The 12,351-nt window shown below is 41.2% G+C and overlaps 1 long non-coding RNA gene across 1 annotated transcript in view; it reads right to left on the reverse strand.

Annotated features, from left to right (window-relative positions):
• Positions 1 to 3,969: 3,969 nt before the first annotated feature.
• LOC127599618 (uncharacterized) overlaps positions 3,970 to 12,351 on the reverse strand; it is a 30,796-nt gene continuing 22,414 nt past the window's right edge. Inside the window, exons 3-5 of the long non-coding RNA XR_007962151.1 lie at positions 8,830 to 8,885; positions 6,297 to 6,435; positions 3,970 to 5,893 (exon numbers count right to left, since the gene is read on the reverse strand). This is a non-coding gene — a long non-coding RNA (uncharacterized LOC127599618). The remainder of the gene's footprint in view (positions 5,894 to 6,296; positions 6,436 to 8,829; positions 8,886 to 12,351) is intronic.

The following is a 12,351-nucleotide window of genomic DNA, read 5'->3' on the forward strand; positions in this document are numbered from 1 at the left end:
AGCGCTTTGCCTGAGGACAATGACACAAACACCGAGCTAAGGGTGGAGATAATGAGCAGATGAACATTGTTATGCGGCGTGTCACACAAAAAGTGACGCCTGCAGGTGGAGGAGCTGTCTGCAAAAAAAAAAAAAGTGAACTTCGCTGGCGAGAACAATGGAGATGCGAATGGTCCACTAAAACAGGTTATATTATTCCCACATAAAAATAACACTCTTGAAGAGTGACATATTTATGGCTTATGAACGTACCTGCGCTACATTGGCGCTGGTCTCGCCCAGATGTCATGGCACCGAATGAGAAACTTTGTAATGATCCAAAAGTGTTGCTGCGCGAGGTCACACCGGCATATGGCGCTTTTTGTATGACCCTGAAATGCACGCATACTTTTTCAAAAAGAAAAAAAAAACTCAAGTGCTGCAAAATCATTTCCATCGATTGTATTTAAATTGCAAGGTAGAGTGAAGTGCATCGGTGCTTCAAGCCAAACTTCAATCAAGACTGTGTAAATGCCACATATTCATCATTCCATATGAGTTATAGGTGCCCTATGCAAGATCAAAAAGCTTAATCACTCATTCGGAGTTCGAGAGCCATTTCGCTCTTACATCACTTTCACAGTCATTTATCTGGCTGAAGGAATATGGCAGCCGTTATTGGACTGCAGGAGCTGTGGGCGCGCGTACAGTAGATAAAGCACACACTCAAATACCGATTGTCAAACCAGTCATTAATACTGTGAAGCCCTTTCGAGCCTCGTGCTTTTTCCGTGAGCAGAGTGGCTGACAGGGATGGAGATGATGCCGCCTGCGTTTGTGTGGGCAGTGTTTGAATTTCCATGACGGCTTAAGAAGCAGTGGAGGTAATGAGCAGCATGAAGGCGGTGAAGCCGTTCATTAATAAGTAGTAAAGCTGCAAGCACAATGGACATCAATTGAAATTTTGATGGCTATTTTTTTTCCTCAATTTTTTAACTTGAAAACAAAACCTCAACTATATTTGTTGAAAAAAAATAATCCGTTCGATTCAGTGGGATTACAGTACCATTCAATGCTTCAATTCGATATGGATCATTTCAAGAGGTTATGATGCAATGTGTTTCTTGTTGAAAGTAGCAATTCCATCCAGCCATCCATTTTCGAATTCACTTATCCTAACGAGGGTCGTGGGCGTGCCGGAGCTCATCCCAGCTGTCTTCGGGCAGTAGGCGGGGCACACCCTGAACTGGTTACCAGCCAATGAAAGTAGCCAATCATTTCACAATATGAATTCACCCGTCAGGATTGTACATGTGGCATTTCCTTCAATGACATTTCGAAGACTAGAGAAGAAGTGTATCTATCTTACTAAAATGTAAAAATACACATGTAAGATGACTCTAAAGCCATAATTGAACTAGTTTCAAAGAAACAGGTCATCAGCACTGTCAAATCAATTTCTACTGATTGAATTTACAACTTTTTAATCGAGTGATCAGCCGGTTCATTAGTTTGTGTACCACATCTTTTCAATCAAAACCAATTTTCCAATTCAAATTGTTTTTTTGTTGCACCCACAGTGTGTATTAATGGTTGAGTGTGTATATAATTACCTATCTATCGATCTAGTTTTCTTTACAGCAATATGTTCTATGTGCCTCCAATCGTCTCAACACGGCATTCTGATTAATGTTGTCTTTGCGGAATATCAGTTAAGCAGCAAAATCCACTTGTGTTTAGTCATATCAGAGGCGGCCATTTTGACACTTTCGGTCCACTGAAAATGACATCGCAGTCGCTCAAAGTGTTATCAGAACGCTGTGTTAAAATAAGAGCGTCTGCATAGAACACATTTCTTTGAAAGAAAATGTTTTGGGTTGACTTCCCCTTTAACACACTTACGTTAGACTCAGCAATGTCGGGGAGGATGCAGATAGCGGAAGTCACCCAGTCCAGACACTATAGACCCATTTGTATCACTTTATCTTGCCAAAGTGACTTGGCTATCAGCTGCTTCCTCAGAGCTTAGCAAAACAGGCGCATTTGTAAACATTTCACACTATACCCCATTTGAAACTTTGGCTTCACCGTGTGTTGTTTTTAATCTCTTACTGGTCTTATTTCTCAAACATCTGCAAGGGCATCAGGAGAAGCATGACAGATCATCTTTGTCTCAGGAGATATAGGCTCCAACAATTCCTGTTTTAAATTTTCAGGGCCAGTCAGTCACATTATGAGGTGGAAGGTAAGGCAGAGCCAACTGTTCATACTGCAGGAGTCCAAAAGTGAGACGATGCACACAGTAGCGCACACATGGCCACAAGTGAGCCTTTCAGGAGCATTATGTAAGAGCTGACAGCAGGAAGCGGTAATGATGTTCTCAATGTAAATGAATGCTGTGAGCAGACCATATCCGACAGGGATACGTTTGGGCAAAGGACTGTGAACTTTTTTTTTGGGGGGCGGGGCGAGTGTTGATAAATTAGACATTAGAACGAATTGACGGCTGAGACAGACAGAAAATTGTTAGAAGAAAGACGTGTCAAAAATATTACTCACCTAAGACAGTTGAGAAAGGTTGCACAGATAAATGGTTACTACAGCAACCATCGGTGTGAGACAAAACCAAGTGTGAATGCGATGCAGTATATTTTTAGCCATTTGGGTAAATGTCTTGATTGGGATGCAAGTCATCATTTATTTTTCTGAATAAATCATTTGAGACATGAAAGATCCTAGGGGCTTCAAAGAGTCATGACTGCTTCCCAGATCTGATTTTGAATATCTTTTGGGAAAACCATTTGTCCTCCTCATGATCGCATGGGTTTTCTCCAGGTAACACATGAAGAAGAATTAAAAAAGGCCCTTATGCGTGATTGTGAGGGTCAACCACTTGACCAATGTCAGTTGGGAGAGGCTTTCATTACCCTGACCCAAATGAAGACAAGAAGATGCATACAAAGGATAAATATCTGAGTCAAGTCATTGAAAAGAAGAATATCGTGATAAAATCTTGCTGCTCTCAATTCAATTTGTGTTTGCATTTTTCACAAGGTTAGGTTGAAGCAAGTGACATCTGGATGTGGTTTGGATGGCACATTTTATGACAGTACAAAGTTCACATGAACAAAAACTTGAAATTCTTATCGCTGTCAAATGGCATCAAATAAAATAATTGTTGGTGCTTATTGAGGCTCGTACTATATTTCCTTCACTTGGATCTGGGGAAGTTCTGGATTGAGACGGAATGCTCGCTCCTGTAACAGCCTAGCTGTTCACTCGTTATTTTTGCCAATAATGTCCAAGGTTTGTTAGAAGTCAGCACTCTACCAGACATGGACTGCCTAAAGCAGGGGTGCTCATTAGGTAGATCCTGATCTACCGGTAGATCTAAGACAGGTCCCAAGTAGATCCGAGGAGTGTCGAGGAGAAAAAACACAAACAACCATTTATGTATCTTTGTACATGTTAATAATATATATTTTGTGTTAATGTACACTGCACCCTAATCATCCTATCAGTCTCATTTTCACCCCAAAAATATTTAAAAATAAAATAAAGCAGGTAAATCTTGAATTTACGGTGGCGCGTGATTATGTCACCGGAAGTTGTTAGCTCTCAGCAGTCTGCAATTGCAGCATGTGATCAGAACTGTTGCGCTCTACCTTTTATTGTCATTATTCTCATTCAGAGTTTGCTTCGTGTACAATTCACCGAGGGCACGAGCAAATAATAGGAATCTAGGAGGGCCCAGTGAAGCACTTTAAAACGGTACGTGTGAGCTACGATAGTTAACAGGCTGCAAAAGTGTGTCGCATGCCTCCGTTTCAGGCTGTTTCTCTTCAGGGCGTGTGTGTGCGTGGGTGAGTGCGCGCGCGCCGGTAAGGGTACATCCCAGGAGGCTAGTTGATCGAAAAGTAGATCTTCGATCCAAAATGTTTGAGCACCCCTGGCCTAAAGTGTATTGCAATAGCATAATACATCATAGCATAATAAAGCTACAGAACATCAAGAAGACGACGCGGGACCTCGCTGTAAAAGCAGGATGCACTTAGTGGTGCGCTACCGAGCTGAGTGACTGAAAGAACACTCATGCACGAGGCATCAAAGCATAAAAAGGAATTGTTGAAAATAGAAGGGCACTCAAAAGAGTAGAAATCCCCACCAAGGCCAAAAAGTCTAAGGACACGCTTGCACTACTGCGTGCCATCTAGGCCCTTCATGGACACAATTGATAAAGTGAATCGGCTAACCAAGCACAACCAAAATTGCGTCGTCCAAACTACTGAGAGGAGCATGTGCACAAAGATGAATTGAACATGAACCTGCTTTTGGTTTAGGTTTTTTGCTTTACTGTGTGTAGTGCTGCCGTGTGGCAAGGTGACCAACGACAGAGCTGCTGTAGGGCAGCTGTGATTCCGATTTCCTTCATCAAGTCCTCCAAAAAAGAATGTTGGAAACATAATTTGGGTATTAGGTCTAACACTAGTTGTACAAAGGAGCAGATAAGAAACTTAGAATTAATAGCAAAATGTAACACATTTTTCTACCAAGCTAGCCAGAAGGGGAGCGCATATGTAAGTAAACAAACATATCACTGCCAGATCATTAAATCGCTATGGGAATGTTTTTTAAATGCAGTGAGATGTCTGTTTTTTTTTCTTTCCAAGTTTGTTTTGCTCAACTTCTCTCAAGCTGTGATGAATACAATTCCAATCCCTCTTGAGACCCTAGTGGTGGAATTTCCACACACTGAATATGCAATAGCAAATTTCCTCCAAGAAACGAAATGACTGGAGGCTTACTGCTCTTTTTTCTAGTCCATGACACACACATCTTTGTGTCACACTATGCACATTCAGTGAACTGGTCTTTTGAGCCACAAAGCATGAGTAGGTTAACTTCCAGGGGAATCGCTGTTAGTGACGGTTAAGCCGGCCTTAAGATTGTAAACCTTTTCAGTCATCTTTGTGAGAAAGGGTATACGATATGAAATTTTGATGTTACTTCCCATCCTAGAGGCCTCCACCTCCGCAACCTTAATCTTTTCGATGCTCTTTGCAGTGTAAGAGAATGTATTATTTCTATGCCGCAAGAGTTTGAAAGTGGAAGTCGACTTACACAGACAAAGTGCCCCCATCTGTCTGATTGGACGGGTCATTGCGCCACTTGACCACAAACAAAAAGCACTATGGCGAGCAAGGTCATTAATACGACAGTAACTTGGCAGCTTGGCAGTCCTTAAATACATGGCAGGCTTGATTGGGAAACATGTAACAGGTGAGCCTGCTGGAGGGAAACGCCCTTCACTCCAGCTAGGGCTGAAAAGAAATGACAAAATCCAAGCAATGCAAGAACCCACCAGACCCAATTGAAACCAAGAAGGCTGAATGTGGGATTGTCAAAATACATGGGCGGGAAAATAATACATTTAAATCGACAAATAATTACATAACACAAGAACTAAAAGCTATCCTACAAAAGTGACTTTTAAGGACCGATTTAAAAATGTGGCAGAATTTGCACATTTCAGCTCCAGGCGCAGGTCGTTCCAAAGTCAAGATTCTCTGACAGAGGATGCTCTATCGCATTTAATTTGAAATGTCGACTTTGAAACAAACTGCCTGAAGAGCTTGACCAACAAATAAAACATCAAACTAGATGTCTGGCATAATAACGACACTGACCTGTGAGTGGTGTGAGAAGAACAAACACAGCAAACTCTTAGCTTCTCTGGTAACGGGATTGCAGTCGCAAACTATTTTCCTTGTCATTTTTATTGCGGTGAATGATGCTATCCAAACCAGTTGCTCCTCTTCATCTATTACGTCTGGCATTAAGGAGAGCTTCCGGGTTGGCATTCCGCTTCACGTCACCATCATGCAGTCTATGGCTCAGCTGAATTTGGCGTTGCCTACGTGCAGAAGGATTTTGCAATCATAAATAATAAAGCCATCTGAGAATTTGCCCCCCCCCCTATCCCAAAATGCCCAAACTTGGTCAAGGTTGCTACGTCTGCTACCCTGTTTCACCAAAAATTTAAAGTAGCCCCACAAAACGGACCAATCTACCTCCCTAACAAACAGATGAATGAAACGTTTGCTCAAGTTCAAAAATTGAGATCAATTTGATGAGCAAAATGACCTTGAATACTGATCCACCCAGTGGTGCATGCCACAAGATATCTTTTTTTTGAATTAAATATATTCCCCACCATTGAGGAAAAAAAAACACTCCAGCTGTCATAGCGCTGCAAATATAATCAGACGTCTGTATTGCAACTTAGCCTTCTCTCCTGTGCAACGAGTAAGCCTTACCCGCCATTAACATTTCCCCGAGGTATGCTGTCTTCTATTTTCAGCACAGGTGTGGAAACATGATGCCCATCAATTCTTAACGTCCTACAGCCTAACGTAGGCGTGGCCGTCAAAGTTGTCACACCTCCGCAATAGGCCACTGTTTACACTAACATACTGAATGTCAGTTTCGATGGTGATTACAAATGGTGGGAAGCCCTCGGGAGGAGGGGCAGGTTAACATAAATATGTCATCATAGATTGCAGTGGATTAGAGTGAGAAGGGTCGCTAATATTTTGCCAAATTGGATGGGCAGTTAAAGCTCACGTCTCTTGCACTAGCCTACTTTTAATTTGTTTTAATAGACCTAAAGATGTATTGTATTATATTGCATAGTTGACGGTTGAATACTATAGATTGTACGAGACATCAGCAAGGATAGTCAAGTGGTGTATCCTAAAAACGGATGAATTCAAATTGAGGGATTTGAATATTTTCAAAAAATAAGTACAAGGAAACTCAACTTTGAAATTAGAGCCGCCATCTCAATAGAAATGTTGAAAACATGACTTCAGAACTATTTGTATAATCTTGCATTTAGTCGAATTACATGTTGTCTGTTTGACTGCCACGACTTCTGAATTCTCCATAGCCCCCTCCTTACCAGTTTGGAAAGGAGGCTCGGTGATGATGACCCAATTGGATGTTACTCTATAGATTCTTCTCCAATTGATCTGGACAAGATCTGAGGCGGACCACCTACTTGGAGGCATTGCTATGGAGAGTTCATCATTGACCAATTGGGCAGGGTTTTGAGGAGGACCCATCACTCTGGAAGCGTTTTTCTCCAACAGTTCATCTTAAATGGACTGTTACATTATTTTAACATTGAATAGCATCATGTTGTATTAAACGATGCCCACTCTGTATCGATTGCTTCCTGGTCTTCCTGGAAAGGAGGATTCCTCCATCTGCAGCCCCTTCTCACGGTTTCTAAAATGTTTTTCCCGTTTTTTTTCCCCCTTGTCCTCCGAGGGTCAAGATCAGGGGCTGTCATTAATATTTGTCAACTGTGGACACGTGAAGCCGTTTTCTGTGATTAAAGACTACGTCAATAAATTTGACTTGACTTAAAAAAACACTACTAGTCATAAAACTTTTCTCCATTAATGCGAACTACAACCGCGATAATAAACATTGAATTATTATCTGTGTTACAGTTTCAATCAAAATATCACATTATCTTTGGAAAGTGAACATTTTAATACAACCCCTGTATTGCATTTTGTTACCCTGTGTGTCTAATCAAGTGTAGTAGTGTATGCGCGACAACAACTGTATATTACCTAAGTGAAAGTAAATGTGTCACACTGAGAATTGCACGTTTTTAAACATTCATTGGCTTGTCCTTTGATTCAGAGTTACATCTTGGCTTTACCCACAAACTTTTACAGCCCCCAAATGGATGAATTCTTCACAATCCCTTAACATTTCCATAAGTGGGCTTGTAAATTTAGAATTTATACATTTAAATCGTTCCAATCTCAGCGTGGATCAGTGCACCGATTACATCTCAACATGTCTTTTGACCTTTCATGTCCATATACTGTACACAACCTACTTTACCTACTTTCCATTTCATTGGCAAAACTACTACGATGACCTACGTTGGACAAACAACAGTGGTCACAATCTTGGATAAAAACGGGTGGGTTGCATCAAGAAGGGCATCTGGTGGAAAGATTCTACCAAATAAATATGAACTGTGTTGACAACTGCTTCCTCTTCTTAGAAAAGGTTGGTCAAAAAATGTCTTTGATTTTGAACCACGGCTATACTGATAACCTGATTTAACTCATCAATATGCTTACTTTTTACAATTTGTTGGTTCAACATTTTTGACCCAAAGTGCTGGTTCAAATCCTCAACCCAATACGCTGGGTATGAATAAGCCAGCATTGACTCAGTCCAAAGTGCCGGGTTAAGTATTTCTCCCACCCAGCATTACTTTTAACCCAGCAGTTTTAAGAGTGTAGGCGGCATCAATAGTTGACTCAGTCTCGCACTCGATTTGAACCTAAACATTTGGTATGCAAGCACAGTGGCACGCAATACCTGTTAAAATGTGTTCTCGTGATTCATTACAAAGCCACACTTGCTCGTTCGCCTGTAGTTAGCATTAAAGGAAATACCTGCTTTGCTGGATTGGGAGCTAAGCATTTTGTATTTATTTTTATATTTTCCATTATTGTACACCGATGCCTTCTATGCCTCAACGGTGACATCTTTCAGTGTGATCAAGGTCTTACGATATGATGTAATAAATTGTGTAAACGTGCATAGGATTTATCAATTTCAGAGCGGCAAAAACAGTGACATGTTGAAAATACAAATTTTTTATGTTAATTTTATGCACTTCAAGAGAGGTTTGTTTTCCTTCCTGCTGGTGGGATTTGCTGTTTGCTATTCAAGTGGTACCTCGGTGAGCGCTCACAGCCCCAATGCTGTTATCTGGCCCCTGAGCCCGGGATAAGAGAGGACAGGCTTTCCCACCCTGCGTTGGCTGTCTTTAGGTGGCTCGGCTCCCGGTGTTTGTGTCCTGTGGTGACCTGGAAAGCGAAGGGGGAGAATAAGGGCTCAGTAGAGACGGGGGAGCTGAAGAATACTTGGCTGTCAATCTGCTGCCAAACTATCACTGGACCATCTCTTGGCTTCTCCTTGGTGGGTCATTTTTAAGGTGCAGTGTCAATTCAAGGTGGTTATGAAAAAGGACATCATAATCATATGAAATTGCTCATACTGAGATGGCTTTAGGGTGCGATTGACTTTTGACGACTGACCATGGTAATATGTTACTCCTTCAGTGTAAGTATTAAACCAATTCAAATCATTCAAACTTTAAGGGTGCTATTATGGTCGACCAGTGCCTGTGCGCTTGTCGTAAAACCGGGTGTAATTTTATTTTTCTGCCAGCGAAAGTCTAGTCGAATGTGTTTAGGGCCATGATGCGCCCATTTGGGCGTTGCAGCGCATGGAGTTGCCTCGACTCCACCTCATCAGACAATTTGGTAACAGAAAGTAGTCTGCAGAAACGGGCGCATTATCATTATCGGGCAGGGCCAAGGCCTCACCCCCCAACGCATCTGCAAATTTGGTTACAAAAAGTAAATACAATTTTAGACAAGCAAAAGGAGGTGTATTTTGCACCACAGGTGATCATGTATTTGATCAATGATGTATTTGATCAAGGCAGAGGCAGATAAATTCAGCGCTGCATGTACTGTATGGGCGTGGTGGAAGTCATGGCACTTCATTTATAAATAAGACACCAAATGAATGGATTATAATCATCATCACCTTAAAATTATATTTTAATAGCATCCTTTTCACTATTGCATGGGGGTGGGGGGTGGGCAATGGGCGTCCACCTGGGAGGGGACATCCACAGCGCATTTTCCTGATCATCCATGGTGGAAATATCTCATTATGCCTTTCCATGTAGGCTGCATGTTCACTGGCCTATGGAAATGAGATGTCTACAATTCCACAATGGCAGGAGATTATTACACGTTACAATAGAGAATTTCCAAGCACAGTGCGATAACTGTAACCGGCCATCACATTGCTTATTAGAGGACATTTGATTCTTATCATTGGGAAAACTTAATCAGAATCAACCGACCATTTTGGTAGCTCAAAAGCTATTAGATTACAATAGCACTGTAATATAATATGGCTTAATGTGGCTTCTCCCGGCCTATCAGAAAGGACAATCAGTATTCAGTAATTACTGTGGGATTGATGGCACCTGTCTGTCTGCACTGATACACCTTCCAGATAACAATGACCAGCCGGAATATGACAAAGATGAGGCATGATTAACAGAATTTCAAATTACATCTTCAAGACAGCAAAACCTATGGGGGTAGAATTTTTGTGCTACAACGTACATTTAACCCTTTTAGGGAAAGTGGTTACGACAGTGGACAGTTTATCATGTTATCAACAGGGTGCATGAAAGGGTTAAGTAAACGGAGCAGTTACGCTTCACTTTCAAAGCTGAGCATGCAAGCCTAGTGCTTCCAGACAATGTCTGGCGTGTGCTCCAGCATATTCAACATGCTGCATCCACAGTCCTCATCTGGTCATTTCACCTGCTATTTTTATTGTGTTGATTAGTCGCATGGAATTGTACACAATCAACTTCATAGTTTACATTTATTTCTAAAAAGACTATATTTGGTCCCAGGCTAAACAGAGTAAAAATTACACTCGGAAGGAAGTACAATATTCAGAGTACTGGCAAATTTAAGTCAAAGTATTGGATTCATTGTACGCCTGTTAGAATCAACTCTCATTTGATGAGAAAGTAAATTATTCACCCATATTTTATCCTAATGAGAGCCTCATATTCTCTGAGTGACGTAGGGAGGGTCTCTAGTGGCCTGTTGAGGCAATTGTACTCCAAAAGGTTGAGAAAAAAAATGTGACTCTGCAAAAATAAATCGACCAATTTTACTTCACTGACTAGTCTGTCTGATGTGTCAGATGTACCAACCAAGCAGCCTCTTCCAGATTTGGGGGCGTTACAACTTGAGTTTTTCAGGAGGGTGGATTTTAGTGCTTACATCATTTTTACATCCACACCTATTAAATGAGTGCCAAAGTTCAGCCCAATCGAATTCAACCCTTTCAGTTTAACATGGATGACAACACATTCAAAGTGCGACAAGGCTGTAGTTTACCTGTGCAGTGCATAACGATGTTTGAATATAGATTTCACATCATAAAAACATGAACTGTATTGCTCATCATAAAATAATGTGCTGTAGGTTGCATGCAAATATCCGAATCCATACGAAAAGGCACCCATCTCATATCTTTGTCCTGATTCAACCCCTATTCTTAACCACTTGGCAACATGTGCCCATCGGCCTGCTTATCATGCAACAACGGCTTTACAGAAAGGGAATTTCTCTCATAATATAAGCAGAAAGCAATGATTAAAACTTAAAGTATACAGTATATGCTGGATGTGCAGCAAAGGTGCACTCAACCAACAGAGTACAGAGGCAGACATACTGTAACAGCAGGAAGGCACCAGCTTTAATCCCAGGTTTATTGATGAATTTTAATTGGAAAGATTATTAGGGAATCGGGCTTGACGCTGAATCACTGACCCATGCCCCTCACTTTATAGACTCATGCTCTTTAATAACAGCACATTAGCACTTCTACCTTCACCGTGGAAGATAAAGTAACGTGAAATTTCTTTCAAAAATATTTTCGGGATCTGTGAGTTAAATAAATAAAACGAATCCTAACAAATTTACATCGACGTGTTGCCCAAAATGCATTTCCTGAACACTTGGGCCAACTTCACTGCTGGTCATGACGGCAGGGCTGAGCTCTCCTAAGTATTTTTTCAGGCTGTATTTGCCGTAAAAAGTTTGATAATAACTTCTCTGTCCTGTCCAATGTGGTGGCACTATTCATCGGCTTGAATCACACATGCAACATTTGCACATTTGCTCAGTTTGTCGCCATTTGAATCGCATGAAGCCATTCTTCCTCAAGCACTGCCGTCTGAGGGAAAACATGATGGCGTGTCGCTTTGTGGGTCCTTAAAATGAACAATGACCCTTGTGTCCTTGCAGGATATTTTCTCTCCTGACTGCGATACGACCTTCTCCTCCGTGCTCTATTAAATGAAAAAAAAAAAAAAAGACATCCACCACCTGCGCAGCTCGGCCATGTTTATTATGGCTTTGTTTGAAGAAAACTATAACATCCCATTCCATGAGTACCAATGTTGATACTTTGGCTTAAGCCACTGTAATTTAAACAAACTGCAGAGCAGACCTGTTGGTGTCACAAAAAGTAATTTGGCCCTTCGGCCATGCACTTATTTTATGATCGGTATATACATTATTCTATAGTTCCAATCTGTAAAATTCAAGCTTCACTTTAAAATGGTTCTGCAATTTTACAGTCCTGTCAAATGTGTGTGGGGACTGTGTTGACGAGGGAAAACAGAAGTACCCCACCATCGTGAGTCAGAGGGTCAGAGGACTA

The sequence above is a fragment of the Hippocampus zosterae genome, chromosome 4 (genome assembly GCF_025434085.1).
Source record: "Hippocampus zosterae strain Florida chromosome 4, ASM2543408v3, whole genome shotgun sequence".
In the NCBI taxonomy this organism is placed as follows: Eukaryota; Metazoa; Chordata; class Actinopteri; order Syngnathiformes; family Syngnathidae; genus Hippocampus; species Hippocampus zosterae.